Below are 21047 nucleotides of genomic sequence, written 5' to 3'. Positions count from 1 at the left end.
CTCTGGAAGATTAGGCGGACCCACTCTTAACCAAACCCCTTTGCATTTAACTCTGGGGGCATCTGGCTGGCTCAGTCAGCAAAGCATGGGACTCTTGATATATAGGTTGTGAGTCTGAGCCCCACTTTGGGTACACAGATTTTAATAAACAAACAAACAAACAAACAAACCACTTCTGTCTCTGACTTGGCCTCTTTATTTTTATTTAATTGGCAGGGGGGTGGAAGCTGGCACGCCTTCTTCAAACAAAAAGGATCCCTAAACATATAGAACCTGGACTCCTGAACATCATTTCATATGATTACTGTCTTCTTCTGAGGCGTAAGGTAGTTTCCTAATGACAGTGACCCTGATATACAAGTTAAATGACAGATACAACCAGAACTTACATTGAAGACTCTGCCATCAAATGTACATTAGGGAATCATTTCGTATTACTATTAATTCCTAAAATGAATTAGGGGTTCATTTTCTATAAAATTCCTACTACTCAAATGATGCAATTCAAGTGAAAAATACAAATCTATTGGTACAACATTGTCAATTATTCAGCAAGAATTTACTAACAAGTACTATAGATTGCATATATCAAATATCCTGTATGTCTTAGGCTGAGTATCTCCCAAATGGGAGACAAGGCTTGCATGTAGTTAGTTTATTTGAAAAAATAGGGCCAGGAGGCAGGTATATCAGCTGGGGGGAAAGGGAGTAAAACAGGGAAAGAGGAAAAACCAATACGAGGATGTATCATTGAGTTGGTTCTCATGGAGGAGGCTTAAGCATGCTTTTGAGGAGACAAAAAAGGTTCACATTTATCTACCAATTTCCATTCTCCATTGGTCAAGTGTGGTTCTATGGAACATCACATCCACTGCCCACCACCGAATTTTTATACAGGCATGCGTACAGAGCCTGTTCTAATGGTGCTCCATACCAGTGGGTCAGGGAGGGCACTGTCCTATCACATTTACGCAAAGCCACTCAAGGCCTGTATGGAATTAGTAAGTGGTTGAGTAAGAGGCAGTTCCCAGAGGACTTAGCAGAAGCTTCCAGTTATTACTGTGCTTCAGAACCAGTTGGCACAATTGGAATTAGCATATAATTTTCTAATTCTGGTCAAATATTTTTTATTTGAAGTATAGTTAACATATAATATTATATTAGCTTCAGGTGCACCATATAGTGATTCAACAATTATATATGTTACAAAATGCTCATTGTGATAAGTGTAGTTACTCTCAGTCACCATATAAAGTTATTACATTCCTATGCTGTACCTTTCATCTCCATGACTTATTTTTGTTATAACTGGATGTTTATAGTTCTTAATCCCTTCCCGATTTCACCTATCCCCTCCCTCTACCTCTCTCTCCTCTGGCAATCACCAATCTGTTCTATTTGTGAGTCTGTTTCTTTTTGTTTGTTCATTTATTTTCCTCTTTAGATTCCACATATAAGTGAAATCATATGGTATTGTCTTTCTCTGACTTATTTCACTTAGCATAATTCCCACTGAATGGCAAGATCTCGTTTTTTTTAAGGCTGAGTACTATTCCATGGGGTGTATATATACCATAACTTCTTTATCCATTCATCTACCAGTGGACACTTAGGTTACTTCCGTATCTTGTTTATTGTAATAATACTGCAACAAACATAGGAGTGCATCTATGCTTTCAAATTGGTGTTTTTGTTTTCTTTGGATAAATACCCCCAAAATGGAATTACTGGGTTGTATGGTATTTCTATTTTTATTTTGTTGAGGAACCTTTATACTGTTCTCCATAGCGGCTGCACTAATTTACATTTCCACCAACAGTGCACAAGGCTTACCTTTGCTCCACATCCTTACCAACACTTGTTATTTCTAGCCTTTTTGATTCTAGCCATTCTGACTAATGGGAGCTGATATCTCATTGTGCAAATATCTTTTAACTAATATTTTATAGAGTCATTTAGATTTACCAAGAATAACCTCAGTAACACTTTTGTGAACACAGTGAAATCTCAGTCATTCATACTGCATTCATTGTGATTCATGGACTGAGAGCAAATTTTGGTATTACCTATTTAAAAAAAAAAAAAAGAAGAAGGATATGCTTAGAAATTAAGCATATAAACCTGACTCCACAGAGCATTTTGAAATATTTACCTTTGCCCATCCCCCATTCGTGATATCTCTCTTTCTCTTCCCCCCTCTCTCTCTCAAAAATAAACATTAAAAAAATAAAATAAAATATTTACCTTCACCATCACTTCTATACATACAATTATATGTTGGCAGTTGCCTCTAAAACCGGTCATAGTAAACACTAAGTAATCAATTGCTGGAAGAATGAAAAATTTAAATTGTAATTACAAAGCATCTCAATCCGTTAATTAAGCAATAGGTCATCTATGATCCACTACTAGCTTGACTCTAGCCGTTGTGTGAACTTTAAATTTATAAAAGTATGCTTTAGAGAATTAGTCAGTAAATCAGATGTTTCTCTCCATCTAAATGCCTCCAGGAAGTTTGAACTAATGATGTGTCTCTTGATAAAAATAAGGAAAATCTAAGGATAGAAACAGTTAAAATTCTATTGACTATTTCTCAGGTAATTCTAGTAAACTTCTCATACCTTTGATGTCTCTTCAAATTGAGATTGTGTTTCATCTGGCTAAAGTCTTTTAAACTGTATCTTTTTAGGGCGCTTGGGTGGCTCAGTTGGTTAAGCGTCTGACTGCGGCTCAGGTCATGATATCACCACTTGTGAGTTGAAGCCCTGCGTTGGGCTCTGTGCTGACAGCTCGGAGCCTGGAGCCTCCTCAGATTCTGTATCTTTCTCTCTCTCTCTCTCTGCCCCTCCCCTGCTCACACTCTGTCTCTCTCTGTCTCTCAAAAATAAATAAACATTAAAAGTAAATAAATAAACTGTATCTTTTAAACAACTGAGCTATCATTCATATACCATAAATTCACCTGTTTTTAACATTTTTTTAACATTTTTTTATTATTTGAGAGAGAGTATGCACACACACACACATGCATGCAAGTGGAGGCAGGACAGAGGGCAAGAGAGAAAAAATCACAAGCAGGCTCCAAGCTCAGCGAGGAGCCCAATGTGGGGCTCGATCCCATGACCCCAGAATCACGACCTGAACCATAATCAAGAGTTGGATGGTCAACCCACTGCAGCACCCAGGTGCCTCACCTGTTTTAAGTGTGGAATTCAATGAATTTTAGTATATTTACAAGGTTGTACAACCATTAATTACCACTAGGACATTTCCATCACCCCAAGAAGAAATTTCACTCCCATTTACAGTCACTCATCATTCTTTCAACCCTAGGCACCACTACTCTACTTTCTGTGTCTATATTTTTGCCTTTTCTTGGACATTTTATATCATAAGCATGATGCATTAAGGGTCATCCCTGCTGTCAACCTACATCTTTTACAACGAGCAAATATGGTTGTTCTGTATGTTGTTTGCAAACTGAAATCATCTTATTTCAGTTTCAAGGTAAAATTTCTGGGGGTGCCTGGGTGGCTCAGTCAGTTGAGCAACGGACTTCGGCTCAGGTCATGATCTCATGGTTTGTGAGTTGGTTTGTGAGTTGGAGCCCCGCGTAGGGCTCTGTGCTGACAGCTCAAAGCCTGGAGTCTGCTTCAGATTCTGTGTCTCCCTCTCTCTCTGCCCCTCCCCCTCTCATGCTCTGTCTCTCTCTGTCTCAGAAATAAATAAACATTAAAAAAAATTTTTTTTAATTTCTGTTACATACAATATTAAATAAAGCCATTTAAAGAATTAAAGAATCACATACAAAAACTTAAGTAAAAAATCCTTTTTATACAACTTTTATTATCTGCCAATTGTAAAAATAATAGGCTCAGCATATTAAAATACTGAATATAGAGAACTACAGACAAGTATAAAATTTTATGTTAATTTTAGAATAAAATAAAGCCTCTCTTACTACCTCAATCCTTTCTAATGTTGCATTTAACTTTAAAATATTATTTTCTTCAACTTTCAAACTATTTGAAAAGTTGCAAGAATAGTAAGATAAACACCTTATACTCCACGTAGATTTACCAATCGTAAACATCTTGCCACATTTACTTTTTCTTAGAATAACTCATTATCTCTCTCTCTCTCTCTCTCTCTCACACACACACACACACACACACACACACACACAGGAAAGTTACATGACACGTCAACCCTAAAGACTTCAACATGCATCTTTTAAGTACAACAACATTTTTCCCTGTAATCATAACACTATGATCATGCTCAGGAAATTTAATGTTGACACTGCTATTATCTAATATAAAGCCCACATTCAAATTTTCCCAGTTATTGTCCCATTAATGTTATAAAACTAAAAATAATAATAATAATAATAATCCAAGTCAATTGAGAAAAATTCATTGCACCCTCCTTTAATCTGAAACAATTCCCTGGCCTTTTTCTTTTCTTTTCTTTTCTTTTTTTTGACACTGACATTTTTGAAGATTGCAGGCAGACCAGTCATTTTTCACTACATCCCAAAAGTTAGACTTGTTTGATTGTTCCTTCATAATTAGATCCAGGTTTAGCTTTTCTGGGGGAGAGGGGAGGCCAGGAATAGCATATATATTTTGTTCTATCTTCTCACTGTATTAGAATATGCCTAATCATCTTTTAAACATAATTATTATAATTTTCACATAATTGTCATATTATATACAAATGTTTATGCCCTGCCTTTCAAAAATAAGCATATTATAATTTCCCCATGATATGAAAAATTCTTCAAAATCACCACTTTTGATAGATACATAATCCATCATATAGTATTAACATTTATTTGATAAATACATTCTTGATTATTACACATTTAAGTCATTTCCATACCATACTATTATAAAAATGGTATACACGCTTAGGCATATTATTTGGCCACATACATGATTCCTTTCTTAGAATACATTGCTAGAAATGTAATTACCTAATATTATTGGATTAAAGGTATAAACTCTTAAATATTGACAAATTAAAGAAATGTGACACCTAGCCTTCAAGAAGGCCCCCAATGATCCCTGCCTCCTGGTCTTCCTACCTTTATGTGGTCCTTATACACATTTACCAAGATTGGTCTGTGTGACCAAAAGAATACAGCAGAGCAATGATAGGTCACCTGCAAGGTTAGGTTATAAAAGAAACTATAGCAGGGTGCCTGGGTGGCTCAGTCGGTTAAGCATCTGAGTTGGGCTCTGTGTTGATCTCATGGAGCCCCCCCCCCCCCCCATCAGACTCTGTGCTGACAGCTCAAGTTTGGAGCCTGCTTCAGATTCTGTGTCCCCCTCTCTCTGCCCCTCCCCTGCTTGCTTGCTCTCGCTTTCTCTCTCAAAAACAAACATTAAACAAAAATTTTTTAATAAAAAAATAATAAAAGAAACTATAGCTTGTCTTGGTCACTCTTCCTCTAGGGTCACTAGCCCTGAGAGAACCCAGCTGCCATATTGTGGGGACAGACTGGCAGCCTATGGAAAAGTCCACACGGCCAGGAACTGAGGTTGTTGGCCAATAGGCATGACCCACTGATCCTGGCCAACAATCTCAAGAGTGAGAGTAAAAGTAGTTTCTCCTGCCCGAGTTGAGCTTGCAGTGACCACGTCCAGCTACGGACTGCCCTTCCTAAGCAGCAGGTTAAGCAGTCCCTAGGTCCCTGATCCACAGAAAATGTGAAATGATAGATGTTTATTGCTTTGAGCTGCTAAGTATTACAGTAACTTGTTACTACAAGCGATACACAATTGATAGAAAAAGTGTAAATCGTCTTATATTCTCACCAGCAGGGCACGAGGGCCTGTCTTGCCAAACGGAATTGCAGTCTTTTAAAAATCATTGTTAATTTCAAAGATTTCTTTTTAAAAGGCATCTCTTGGGGCTCCTGGGTAGCCCAGTTAGTTAAGCATCAGACTCTTGGTTTTGGCTCAGGTCATGATCTCATGGTTTGTGGGATCGAGCCCCTTGCTGGGCTCTTCTCTGGCAGCATGGAGCTTACTTGGGATTCTCTCTCTCCTTTTCTCTCTGCCTCTCTCTCTCAAAATAAATAAATAAACTTTTAATAAATAAATAGGCATTTCTTTATTTAAATTTGCATTTCTTAGACTATCTGTGAGGTTGAAGTTTTGTTGTTGTTTTTTTTTCAAAAAATTTGAGTCACTAATTCATGTTCTGTGAATGGATTAATCTGTTTACTCTTTCTGTACAAGTTTTGCCCAAACTTTCTATAAAAGTTTTCTTATTATTATGTATGAATTCATTTCTCTTTTCCAGTTATATTCCTGGTAGAAATTTTCCCAAATTATTTTTAATTCTTAAATTTTATTTAAATTCAAGTTAGTTAACACATATGGGGCTCCTGGGTGGCTCAGTTGGTTGGGCGTCTGACTCTTGATTTCATCTTGGGTCATGATCTCACAGTTTGTGGGTTCGAGCCCCACATAGGGCTCTGTGCTGGCAGTACAGAGCCTGCTTGCAATTCTCCCTCTCCCTCTACCCTGCCCCTCCCCTGCTTGCTTGCTCTCTCTCTTAAAAAATAAACTTAAAAAAATTTCAAGTTAGTTAACATATAATGTAATAATTATTTCAAGAGTAGAGGGGCACCTGGGTGGCTCAGTCAGTTGGGCGTCCAACTTTGGCTCAGGTCATGATTTTGCAGTTTGTGGGTTCAGGCTCTCCATTGGGCACTGTGCTGAGAATCTGGAGCCTGGAGCCTGTTTCAGATTCTGTGTCTCCCTCACTCTCTTCCCCTCCCCCAGGTCATGCTCTCTCTCTCTCTCAAAAATGAATAAACATTAAAATTTTTTTTTTAAATAATGTTTTCAAGAGTAGAATTTAGTGATTCATCACTTACATATAACACATAGCCTTAAATTTGCCATCTTAACCATTTTTAAGGGTATGTTTCAGTAGTGTTAAGTATTTTCATACTGTTGTGCCATAGATCTCTAGAACATTTTCGTCTTACAAAACTGAAACTCTATACCCGCCAAACACTAATTCTGCTACCCAACTTCTCCCAGCTCTTAGTAACCACCTTTCTATTCTCTGTTTTTATGATTTTGATTACTTTAGACATTTCCTATGTGTGGAATCATACAGTATTCTTTTCTGACTCACTTAGCATAACATCCTCCTGGTTCATCCATGTTGTAGTGTGTGACAAGACTTCCCTCCTTTTTCTTTTTTAAGGCTGAGTAATATTCCCCTGTAGGTATATTCCACATTTTCTTAATTCTCTCATCTGTTGATGGGGATTTGTGTTGCTCCCTCCTCTTGACTATTGTGAATAGTGCTGCAATGAACCATGGGTATGTAAATATCTCTTTAAGATCCTCTGAATTCTTTTGGACAAACACATACAAGTGAGATAGCTGGATTATATGGTAATTCTACTTTTAGTTTTTTAATGGGGCGTCTGGGTGGCTCAGTTGGTTGAGCATCTGGCTTTGGCTCTGGTTGTGATCTCACGGTTATTGAGTTCCAGCCTCCCATCAGACTCTCTTCTGTCACTGCAGAACCCACTTCAGATCTTTGGGTTCTCAGTCCCCCTCTCTCCGCCCCTTCCCCACTTGCACTCTCTTTCTCTCAAAAACAAATAAAACTAAACAAAAAAAATTTTTTTAATAAAAAATGTTTTAAAAAAGAACCTCCATAACGTTTTCTACAATGGCTGTACCATTAATCACGCTTTTTTTTTGAGAGAGAGAGAGAGAGAGAGAGAGAGAGTGCACACGTATGCAAGCAGGGCAGGGGCAGAGGAAGAAGAAGAGAGAACATCTCAAGTAGGCTCCACAGCCAGTGCAGAGGCTGATCTCACATCAATGAGATCATGACCTGAGCAGAAATCAAGAGTGGGACGCTCAACCAACCGAGCCACCCAGTTTGTTAGTACTTAATTTAGAAATTTTGCATCTAAAGTTATAAGTGAGGTTGGCCCATTATTTTCTTTCCATAACTTGCCTTGTCTGGATTATTTCCAAAAGTGAGGTTTTGGTTTTGTTAATAATCTATGTCTTTATTATTTTTTATTTCCTTAATTTCCATTGTTAATTTCATTATTTTCTTTTTTACTTTGTTTTTTCCTAGCTTTTTGAGATACACAGATAGCTCAATTATTTTCAATCTTATATTTTAAATTCATTTACATACATGCATTTCATTCTAATTAATACTACTTTTGGTATGCTGTATGAATAAAAATATTTTATAATTTCCATTATGGTTTCCCCTTGAACTTATGAGTTATTTAGGAGAGTATTTGATATATTTTAGTTTGTGACTCCAAATTCCATTGTACAGATAAAGAAACTAAAGTCCAGAAAAGTTAAACATCTTGCTCAAAATTGTATAGCTAACGTGTGGGCTGAAATTAAATCTCCTGATTACCACTGTATTTTACCTTTCCAATTTCTTTTTTTTTTTAACTATTTTTAATGTTTATATATTTTTTGAGGGAGAGAGACAGAGCACAAGCGGGGGAGGGGCACAGAGAGAGGGAGACACAGAATCTAAAGGAGGCTCGAGACTCTGAGTTGTCAGCACAGAGCCAGATGGGGAGCTCAAACCCACAAATGGTGAGATCATGACCTGAGCTGAAGTCAGACGCTAAACCTACTGAGCCACCCAGGTGCCCCTACCTTTCCAATTTCTTAATTCATATTCTTATCCTATCAGAAAGTTTCCTGACATTAAATCAACATTGCCGTTAACTTACATTACACCGAGAATCCAACTTTTACTAGCCCCCTCTATTATCCATTTTTTCTAAATATATTTAGACATTGTCTCTCTGACTTTCTTATCCAGCTGGATTTATTAATTTCTAGCTATATCATGTGGCTTAGTGCTTAGCACATGTTAGGCTCTCAATAAAAAATTTATTGAGGGAATTTTTGTTTAATGAATGTTTAAAGAATATTATGAGTGCCACCTATAAGCTTTATTAAACATCAAATGACAAGTACTGGGATGAAAGGAATTTTTCTGGCTTATCATAGCACAAGTTCAGGGGACTAATGATAAAAAATGAAATGAACAAGAAACCAGAATTGCTGTCGAAATGAGCTACGATTCCATGGTCAAAAAATGTGTGTGGGGGAGAACTGAAATATATGGATAAATAAAAATGAAATAGAAATAACAACAACCAACTTTTATTTAACATCCTATAAGAAATAGATTTATTATCTCCACTGTATAAAGGGGGAAGGGAACCCCTGAGTCCCTTGTCTAGGTGACAGAGTTGCAAGTGACAACTCTTGGATCGGAATTCAACTTATGTCTGACTCCACAGCCCATCATCTTTGCAATAAGCCACAATTTTCTCCAAGGCCCTGTCTTCCCAGCTCTAGCCCACCCCCTGGTTGTAACTGGGAAGTAGGAGAGATCTCTGAAGCAAAGGGAGGGGCTGGTGGTATCGGGATCGATCTCCAGTGAATACAAAATAGTTTGGTAGAGGTCAAATACTACCACATTTTTTCTTAAAAATATTTTTTTTAACACTTATTCGGTTTTGAGAGAAGGGGATAGACAGAGCATGAGTGGGGGAGGAGCAGAGAGAGAGAGAGACAGACAGACAGACAGAATCTGAAGCAGGCTCCAGGCTCTGAGCTGTCAGCACAGAGCCCGACTTGGGGCTCGAACCCACGGACCATGAGATCATGACCTGAAGTCGGACACTTAACCGACTGAGCCACCCAGGCGCCCCATACCACATTTTTTTCGTGTCCTTGAGAATAATCTTTGGCAGGGGTGGAGAGGAATTAGACAGTTCTGCCTTTAACATACTGTTGACCTCTTTTCCTAACACCTCACTAAAGCTCACAAATGGAATCTAATGTCAGAACCTGCAGTGCCATGTTAAGAATATTGTAATATCTTACAATTAAAGAGCTCCTTTGTGCATATTTTCTCTAGGCATCTTTTTAAAATCTCTGCATTTCCCTTTTATTATTTAATAAAACTATGTTAATTAATCTTACCAATGTAATCTGATACTGCACAATAGCGATTGTCTTCTTGGTTATTTAAATATTACATATTACATCTTTGCTAACAACTATCTTTTCATTATTTTATACATTTATCAAAGCTGTTTCATTCCTTTTGTACCAGTTTCTGATTTCTTCCTTGAACATCCTCCTCCATAACGTTTAGGATCTGCGAGTTGGTAATTAGAACGACCATTCCTCCATCTCCAACTTTTAGATTGTTTACTTTTTTCCCCTTCAGTTTTGTGACTTCTCCTTGATCTCTATAATCATTATTTTTTTTATAATAGGTGTGTGTGGTGGTTATAAAGAAATGTTCTTATGACATGGAGAAATGTTCATTTACAAAGTTAAAAAAAAAAAAAGTAAAGCAGGATTCAACATTGCATATAAGATGTGACCCCAACTAAATGAACATTTATATGCTTTACTTAGATTAAATTTTTAAAAAACTAGACCAAAATATTGACAGTCATCACTTAGTGGTGAGATTATAAGCAATTTAAAAAAAAATTTTTTTAAGTGTTTACTTATCTTTGAGAGAGAAAGAGACAGAGACAGAGCATAAGCAGGGAAGGGGCAGAGAGAGAGGGAGACACAGAATCCGAAGCAGGCTCCAGGCTCTGAGCTGTCAGCAAAGAGCCCAACATGGGGCTTGAACCCACAAACCACGAGATCACGACCTGAGCTGAAGTCGAACACTTACCTGACTGAGTCACCCAGGCGCCCCGAGATTATAAGCAATTTTTAAAAATTCTATGTACTTTTCATGTTTTCTACAATGGGTACATATTATCTTTTGCCAGACCTGGGTCAGAGCCCAAAGTCAGAATTGAGGCCAAAAGGACAATTTTGCTGAGGACTCTTGCTGCTGCTAAGGGCTGTCCATCCATGGAAGACTTCCCCTGCCAGCCCCGTCCTGAGGCAGCTGTTTCTGGTGGGCAGCTGGTAGGTATGCGTGGCGTGCATGGGGTGTGGGTGTGTGGGGCAGGGAGGAGAAACCCAAGAGAGAGGTCTGACAGTCTGATATCTCTGGGGAGGGACTGGAGCTCTCTTCGTCTGTGGTTAGAAGCAGATCTCACTTGGAATAGAATGGAAATAAATATCAGGATCCAGATGAAAGCTGAATACCTCGTATCTATATTGTCCAATTCACTCTCCACCTTGAGGTTCATTCCCCTGAATGATATTTGAGGATATTTGAGCAAGTTCTGGTCTTTTAATTCAGATTAATTGTGTAATATTTAATATGTTTTCCAGCATCCCTTGGTCTCAGTTTTCTCAAGTCATTAAGGGCCTAGTAAGAATCGTCTACTATATCATTAAAGTGTCATGAAGATATAGGAATAAATATCTCCTATTTACTTTGCCACTTAGAATGTAGCTCTTTGCCCCAAATTATGTTGCCTTTCTAGGTTAGAAAGCCGTAGTGGGGGAAGAGTGCATACCCTTTTCTTTCCCTTTTAACTATCCAGACTTTATTCCATTATTCTTCTTTCTGGGAAATGAGACAGAAGAAGTGAACTCCTGTCATGTTAAAAGGTTTGTTTAATGACCGTCCCATGTGAACACACGCAGTCTTAGCTGAGAAACATGATTGCTGCAACCATATAGGCCCCTAAGACGGACTCATTTATCAAATATTAAAGAGTCATTTCATAGAATGGCTTTTGTGGCCACTTTTCAATAGAAGTGAAGCCTGAGCAATTATAAGAAAAGCAAAGAATGCTTAGGTTCTTTTACTGAAGGGGTCAGTCATCTAGCATTTGGGAGACCTGACATCATCACCTATGTGAGTTTCCCCCCAAGCTAAATTTGCACACGGAGCAAAAAAATACACCATTTCCCATGGCAAATAAACATAAAGAGGAGACCTTTTCAAGGGGCTATTTTCTAAGATTTAATATCTAGAGCTCAGTTCTTTTTAAAATTTTTTTTTTTTTTTTTTTTTTTTTTTTTTTTTTTAGGTATCTAGAGGGAGAAAGAGTGTGCAAACCAGGGGAGGGGAAACAGGAGAGAGAGAGAGAGAGAGAGAGAGAGAGAGAGAGAGAATCCCGAGCAGGCTCCACGATGAGCATGGAACCCCACCTGGGGCTTGGATCCCACAACCCTGGGATCACTATCTGAGCCAAAATCAAGAGTCAGGCACTCAACCAACGGAGCCACCCAGGAGCCCCTAGAGCTCAGTTCTTGTGCATTGATTCATATTCGCTCATATCCAGCCTCAGGCTTCCCATGAGTTGTTGGATTAATAGACTAAACTGCTGAGTAAAGTTGAAAGGGTAGAGTTTGGATAATATATCATTCCTGCATGATCCTCCTTATCGTATCTAAACTGACAATCAATTCCATTTGGCACAACATATGACTCCACACATCAATTGCCAGAATATAATAGTAATGTCAGATATTTATAAGGGCAGAGAGATTAGAACTGATAAAATAACAAAGTAATTGTTAAGGTCTGTATTGTATACCGTGGGTGTACAATTATTATTTGTGCTCACTGCATCTGATGTTTGCCCATTGCCAGCAGCATGGTGCCTTTCGTGCACATGGCTTGAGGAGGGAGCCATGGATCTGTGCTACTGGAATGCTGTGGGATTGTCTTCTGGCCATCAAGCTAAGACCCAATAAGGCCAGCATCCCAAGCAGGATTAGGGCTGAATTCTAATTCAGCCTTCTCTCTGGAATTGCTCTCCCACCAACACAGAACTGGTATAACTGGGCCGCGCTGAAAGTCTGGCCGGCTCACCAGATATTGGCAGCAAGCCATTCTCTATGGAGATGTTTGTTTGATGTTCAAAACATGCAAACTTAGCATCTTTGGTCAAGGAGAACAATAACCTTTTCTTATTCAACATAAACGATGATCCTTTTTTACAACAACAGCAAAAAAGTCAATAAAAAACTCAGTTTGAAACCAGATTTTTTTCCCCAATATGAATAAGGGTTCAGTTATTTTCTCCCCTAAGCTTTGGAAGTGCTCCTCTCTTTTTGGACAGTTTTGTATCTCCTTTCCAGTACAGATGTCTATTGCCTTGAAGGCTTTCACAAGAGAATTTAATCCTTGGCAGTGAAAAGAAAGAATCCCACGGGGCAAGTGGAGGGGCGGGGAGGAAGAAGAGACTGGCCAAGTTGAAGGAGGTTGATTTGAATGGAAAAATCCTTTAGTCATGCCAAAGATGTGAAATTATCAAAGACACAAAGATCTTATATAGAAAAAAACTATACAGAAAAAAACACAAACTCTTTCCATACCCCAACTGTGATGTCAATTCTACAATAGGTTATCCTTGAAAAAGAATATTACTCTCACCTTTTGGAAACCCTGTGCTACTTTACAGTGTGAGTTATATTTGCTCCTAGAGATCTGAAATGAGTGAACACTAATATGCACTCTGTTTCAGGTTTAAGCTAGGTTTGTCCCCAATACCTACTGTTTCAGGAACCAAAAATAGATTCTCAGTGGATCGCATCCCAAATCTTAGTTTCAGCATTTATTTCCACTTATCTTCTGCCTTGACTGTTTCAGCTAGTGTTCTTTGATGGCAAGCAATGGTAGCTGCTCTGGTAAACTTAAGCAAGAAAGGAATTTTGGGGGAAAACTGGGGAAGCTCCAAGGATTGAGGAGAGGAGGCTAAAGACCCAGTAGTGGAAAGGACAGACCCAGGCAGCTTACATGAGTCTTCACACCATGAACTTCTCAACTGCTGCATCTGAAACAAAGGATTCTGAGTCCAGGAAGAGAGAATCTGACTGGCTTAACTAGGTTCAACTCTTCGCTCCGTTCGGGGGCTGGAGGAAAACAGAGTATCTGAACAACAGTCCCACCAGATGGCATATCCAAAAGTGAGGATGGAATTACCAAAAAGTAAATGGAGATGCTATTATTGAAAGAATGGGGACTGAAAGCTGAGCAGCTAAGGGAAGTAAACCCAGAACAGCAACAACAAAACAAATGTGTGCCAATCCCCATCCCTTTCCATTTCACTGTTTCGTATGTTTTCTGCTCTTTTGTATGTTTCCCTCTCTTCTTTTTTCCTTTATCTCTTTCTGTCTTTCTTGCCTTTTCCTTATCCTTTAAGGTTCATCTGTTATTGTAGCTGAAATTTTTGTCATCATTCTTGCTTTTTCCTAGAGATCCTACTATCAAAATTATATCACCTAAACAACTGATTCTTGTGGGCAGTGGTGTTAGCTGAGTAGGGATCAATCAAATGTCCACATTGATTTTTGAAAACATACTCCTGAATTTATCCCTTTTAAGCCAGTAACTCACTCAGCTGCCTACCATTCTGCTTCTAATTTAATTGTTATAAATGAATTCCTTTAATTAACACAAGGAGGCTTCAGGAATTTGTGATTGGAAGGATATTAATCTAATATTTACTATTTCCATCTTATCATGAAATCAGTCAACCTGTTATCAGAGGAAGCCAGGGAACAGCTCACCTGGCTGACATAAATGTGCCAGAGTAAAATGATCATTTACGATGGAGACAGAGGTTACAGGTCAGACCTCAGATCTGCATCTTTCTGACTTTGTGAACTTGGTTTAATTATTTATCTTCCTCAAGCTTCCTTGATCTCATCTGTGAAGTGGGATATAGTTCTCATCACATTTGGTTGTTACAAAAAGTCAATAAAATTATAATTGAAAAATATTTACCATACTACCTGGCATATAATGAGTATGCAGTAAAGGTTAAATTCCTCATTCTTCCAACAAATATTTAATGAACATCTACTATGCCCCACACACCATGCTAGATGCCAAGAATGGGAAGAAAACAGACATGCTTCCTCCTGCTTAGAGGTTACTTTCAAGTGGGAAAGATGCATTAATCAAAATCCAATATAGAAAGTATTGGTACCAAAAAACATATTAATTAGAGGGTCACAGACAATGTCTGCTATAGGCTCAATGTTTGTATCTCCCACAAAACTCATATTGAAACCTAATCCCAAAAGGGATTTGGAGGTAGGGCCTTTAGGAGGTGATTAGGTCATGAACGTGGACCCCCCCCCCCCCATGGATGAGATTAGTACCCTGATAAAAGAGACCCCAGAGACAAATGTTACCCCTTCTTCTACAGAAGGACACAGCAAAGAGATGGCCATTTACAAACCAGAAAGCAGATCCTCACCAGGCACTGAATCTTCTGGTATTTTTATTGGAGGCTTCCTGGCCTCCAGAACTATAAGAAATAAAAATTTGTTGTTTATAAGCCACCGAGTCTGTTATTTTGTTATGGCAGCCGAAATGGACTAAGGCAGTGGCACTCACACTATATAAATTAACTATAGATGTGGGTTAATTAAGGGAAACACTCACATTCAGTAAATCAGAGTAAACTCACTGGAGACATGTGATTGACAATTCTGGGTATTCTGGAGAAACTTTACCATCTCTCATTTTACCAAAAAGGATTTTTATTAAAGAGATGATATTTCTATGTTTGCATAAGAAAAAGAGGACAAATTGTTTTGCTTGATAGAGAAGTTTCAATGATAGGATTTTGCATGCAATCTTTGGGAGGCTGAAATCATGTACTTTAATGATGTAAGCACTGAATGAATTAGGCTATGAGCAGTCGTGGAGGCGATCAAGTCAAGAAAAAGAGACAACCCAAGAAATTTTAGGAAAAAATGTTCTTAGTGTTTGTGGCAGACATTGCTAGTTACATACCAGTGTCTTATTTACCCTTCTTTACTAAAAGCACTCCAATTTTTTTAGCTTGGCCCACTGTTTCCCAGATAAAAGTCTACATTTCTGAGTTGCCCTTGTAGCTAGGTGAGGCTACATGACCAGCTAGGTGATCAGAAGACAGCAGAAGTGTTATGTTGTCTGAAAAGTCTGCTAAAATTGAGGGGCATTCTTATACTTCCCTTTTCCTCCTGAACCCTCCTGTCAGGAACTTTAGCACCATCTTAGGCCACAAATGAACCTTGGGACTTAAAGCCATGTAGATTCACGCGACAAGATAGAAAAAGCCTGGGTCCCTGGTACTTGCTGCCTTCATCCTACCCTTGCACTGCCTATCTCCAGACTTCTTCCATGTAAGTGGGAAATAAGCTGTCTGGTTTAAGCCACTATTTTGGGCAATCTTTATTTTTAAGCAGATGTTCAAATTTAATCAAAATTGATATATTGCTTGGATAATATGCTAAACGTTATGGGGGGTATAAAATAAACGTGTCACATGGCCTTTTTACCTTAGAAGTTTATATTGAGTTGATCCTTAGATTTACGCAAAGTTATTTGAGAGTTGTAGGTGATAAAGTTGGGGCGGTAGCCTGGAGCCAGAATGCATCGGATCTTCTGGACCACCGTGAAGTCACTGGACTTTTATTCTATTTATAGAGAATTTCAGTGTCATCATTTGACTTACATTTTTAAAGGATCAGGTTCTTCACTTCTGGCATGGTACACTGGGTAATTTGAACAAACACTCCCACTGAAAACAACAACAAAAACAAAAACCCCGGACAAAATGTTAGAAAAAAAAAATTCCTTGAAGGCATTGGAGAACCAACAAGTTAATTAAGAATTACAGGGCCAAGTTCCAGAAGAAGACAAATCACAGACATAAGCTTGGCAGTTAGGGAACTTTTCCTATAGAACCTTTACCAATTCTGGAAGAAGTGACTGAGAAGTTGAGAAATTCATATTTTTGACAGGCTTGTGAAGCTGGGGCGGGGGGGTGGAATTGAAATCACAAAGCGTTGGGGAATAAGCCTGGTAAACCATTTGGGCTTTGAAGTGATACTTAAATAGGCTACCTTACAGAAGTAAGGGTGAACTGGGAGTCAACTGACTTTCACAGGGAGTGAATCACTGGTTCAAATCAGCTTAATCATGCAATTGGATTGCTACAGCCCCTTGCTGCCATAGAAGCAAATTTCTGTGAAAACATTTCACAGCCAAAATAGCCAAGTACACAAAAGGAGACATGAATGGAAACCCAGATAAACAAGAGAAAACAGAAATAGACCCACTGAGGCTCCATCCAGCACAGAGTTAAAAATAGCTATATTATAATTTAAGAAACAAAACAAATGAACATATGGGAAGGGGGGGAAGAGGAGAGGGGGAAACAAGCTGAGGCTCTTAATGATAGAGAACAAACTATGGGTTGACAGAGGGAGGTGGGTGGGAGATGGGCTATATGGGTGATGAGTACTAAGGGGGGCACTTGTGATGAGCACTGGGTGTTGTATGCAAGTGCTGAATCATTGACTTCTACTCCTGAAATCAATACTGCACTGTATGTTAACTAACTAAAATTTAAATTTTTAAAAAAAGGAAACAGAAAAAATAAAAATAGCTATATTTAATATGCCAAGATCAAAAAAGACTGAGATTTTGGAAGTGAACTGAAACTCTAAAAATGAGCCCCCCCAGAGTTTATATCTGAAAACTACAATAACTAAAATTAAAAAGTCAATGGAAGAGATTAATAACAGATTAGACAAAGCTAAAAAGAGACTTAGTGAACTGGAAGATGGAGCAGAAGAAAATATTCAGAATATACAGAGAGAAAAGTTAGAAAATACAGAACAGAGGATAAGAGATATGAAACCTACAGTGAGAAAGTCCAAGATACATGTAATTAGAGCCCTAACAGGAAAGAGAGAGAGAGAGAGAATGGGGCAGATGGCATATTTGAGAGACAATGGCTAAGAATTTTTCAAAATTAGTGAAAGACATTGAGCCCATATCCAAGGATCTCTATGAACCCAGACAGGATAAATAAAAGAATTCCACACCTAGATTCATCAGAGTAAAACCAAAGACAAAGAGAAAAATCTTAAAATCATGTGGGAGAAAAAGGAGCCACAAATTTCAAAGCAACAGCAAACTTAGGGCTAACTTCTTCATAGACTTTTGGAAGCCTGAAGAAAATAGATAATTAAAAATGCTGGAAGAAAATAACTGTCAACCTAGGATTCTATACCTAATGAAAATATCCTTCAAGAATGAAGCTGAAATAAATATCCATACAAGCAAAAATCAATAAAATTCATAGTAACAGATTCATGGTAAAAAAATACAAAAAAATACTTTTTAGGCAGAAAGAAAATTATCACAGATAGAAGCCCAGAGATGCAAGACAAAATAAAGAGCAATGAGAAGGTTAGGTATGTGAAAAAACATAAATAAAAATTGATTGTATAAAATAACAATAATTTATGGTGGAGTTTTCAATAAATATGAAATTAAACTAAAACACAACAACACCATATAAGTCAGGAGAAGGACAAATAGAGTTTGAAGATTCTAAGGCTCTAAGGCTCTTAACGTTGTCTGGTAAGAGGGTAAAAATACCAACTAATATTAGACTTTGATAAGTTACTACTATAATCTCTGCAGTAAAAGAATAATACAAGAATATATAACAAATAGAGGGAGGAAGTTGGAATATTTACATAATAAAATCAACCCAAAAGATGAAAGGAAATGAAAGAAAACAGACCATACAGCAGGAGGAACAAATAGAAAGCAAATATTGTGATGGTTGGTACCAACCAAAACATATCAATAATTATATTAAATGTAAGTGAATTACATGTTCCAATTGAAATACAAAAATTGTCAAACCGGATAAGAAAACAAAATTCGATTACATGTTGCTTACAAGAAGCACGTCCTAGGGGCGCCTGGGTGGCTCAGTTGGTTGAGCATCCAACTTCAGCTCAGGTCATGAGTTCAAGCCCCGCATCAGGCTCTGTGCTGACAGCTCAGAGCCTGGAGCCTTGAGCCTGCTTCGGATTCGGTGTCTCCCTCAGTCTCTGCCCCTCCCCCACTCATGCTCTGTCTCTCTCTGTGTCAAAAATAAATAAACATTAAAAAAAAAAGCTAAAAAGAATTCTTAAAAAAAAAAAAAACAAGAAGCACATCCTAAATACAAGCACACAGAAAAGGTGAGAGTAAGATGAGGGAAAATGGTATACTATGCAATTATATATTTTTTTTACATTTATTTATTTTTGATAGACAGAGAGAGACAGAACACACGTGGGAGAGGCGCAGAGAGAGAAGGAGACACAAAATCAGAAACAGGCTCCAGGCTCCAAGCTGTCAGCACAGAGCCGGATGTGGGGCTCGAACTCACAAACCGCGAGATCATGACCTGAGCCGAAGTCAGACGCTTAACCGACTGAGCCACCCAGGTGTCCCTACTATGCAAATATTTTAGAAGAATCATTCTAGCTGTCATGAGGGCAATAAGTAAGAACTATGGGCAAAAAAGGCAACTTGGACAGAAGCATGAGATTTATTTCAAGTGGGAAAAACAGAGGTCAAGAGATTGCAATAGCTTAGATGCTCTGTGAGGTGCACTTAAGTGTAATAAAGCACTGCAGAAAGACTGCAAATATAAAAAGAAAGAAGGTATTCCTAAGAATGCTAGGTGCAAGAATTAATATCTCCCCTACTATATCTCTCCCCTTATTAACTACGTGCTATTATTAGGGCCAAACTAAGGACAAAAGAGTCCTGGCAAAAGGACAGAGCACTTCCAAGACTCATACAAGTGGTCCCAAAGGACGTAAGAAACCCGAGGTTAAAGGCCATCCCACTTTGCTGTACTATTCGGACCTGCCATAGACTGCACTCATTGTAGGGCTGCTCTTGCCATGCTACTCTAAAAAGTCAAACTTTAACTCAAAGATATTCTTTCGGAAAGACCTGTAATTTTTCAGCTTCAGCAATACTGGCTTACAGATCCTTGAAATAACAGGACTATTCTTTAATTTCCTTCGTTCCTAATCCCAGCAACATGCATACTGATACCCATTGTGAATGTTTAACTCAGCTGCTAGCACAGAATGGAGAATACATTGTCATTAATAAGATAGTCACCAATCGGTGAAAGAGTGAGGAGAAGAATAAAGAAATTCTTTATAAATTCTATTTTTTTTCTGGTCACATTGTTAGGAATGACAGATTGGTTAGGTGATGACATCCTTATTAACTCATTTATCACATAATCTGGAAGGGATTGATATGTAACACATGCATAGATGTTTTAAGCCTTATTTTGTAACTGATGCTGTTTGCTTATCCTCCCATTCTGAATACCAGTATCTTGGTTGCAAAGTTACTTAGAGTCAGTTAGTTTAGATGCCTTTCAATTAAAAAACATATGAAGGAATTCTTGAGTTAGAACTTGAGAAAGATCACTATGAGTTGAGAAGAGAACCCAAACTGGAATGAACTAGGCTCAGTCAACTTAGTATAAATATATGTTATGGGGGCGCCTGGGTGGCTCAGTCGGTTAAGCGGCCGACTTCGGCTCAGGTCATGATCTTGGGGTCAGTGAGTTCGAGCCCCGCGTCGGGCTCTGTGCTGACAGCTCAGAGCCTGGAGCCTGTTTCAGATTCTGTGTCTCCCTCTCTCTCTGCCCCTCCCCCGTTCATGCTCTGTCTCTGTCTCAAAAATAAATAAACGTTAAAAAAAAAATTAAAAAAAAATAAAAATAAAAAAAATAAATATATTTTATGGAAACTGTAATTAAAATATAGTCTTCGGGTGGCTCAGTTGAACGTCCAACTCTTGATTTCAGCTCACGTCATGATCTCAGTGTTGTGAGATCCACTCCTGTGTCCATCTCTGTGCTGGACATGGAGCCTGCTTAAGATTTTCTCTCTCCCTCTCCCTCTGTCTCTCCCCAGCTTGCACTCCTTTCTCTCTTTCTCTCTCTTTCAAATAAAATAAAATAAAATAAAGCAAAATAAAATAAATAAAATAAAATAGAATAAAATATAGCCTGCAAGTGTTTTGGTGAAATACCCAATATATCTCATTAATTATTTCAATTAGAGAATTCTTGGTTAATAGTTAACAGAAAACCCTGAGTTAAACTTGCTTGGGAGCTCCCCTCTACTTGCTAGATGAGGTGTTGCCCAATTCATGAACCAGTTAATAAAGCCAATCAGATCTTCAATAAATAAATAGGTAAACTGGCTTAAGCATAAGGAAACATTACTTCACATGAATAGAAGTCCAGG

This window comes from Panthera leo, chromosome A1 (genome assembly GCF_018350215.1).
Source record: "Panthera leo isolate Ple1 chromosome A1, P.leo_Ple1_pat1.1, whole genome shotgun sequence".
Lineage (NCBI taxonomy): Eukaryota > Metazoa > Chordata > Mammalia > Carnivora > Felidae > Panthera > Panthera leo.
Note: the sequence above shows the minus strand (reverse complement) of the source record.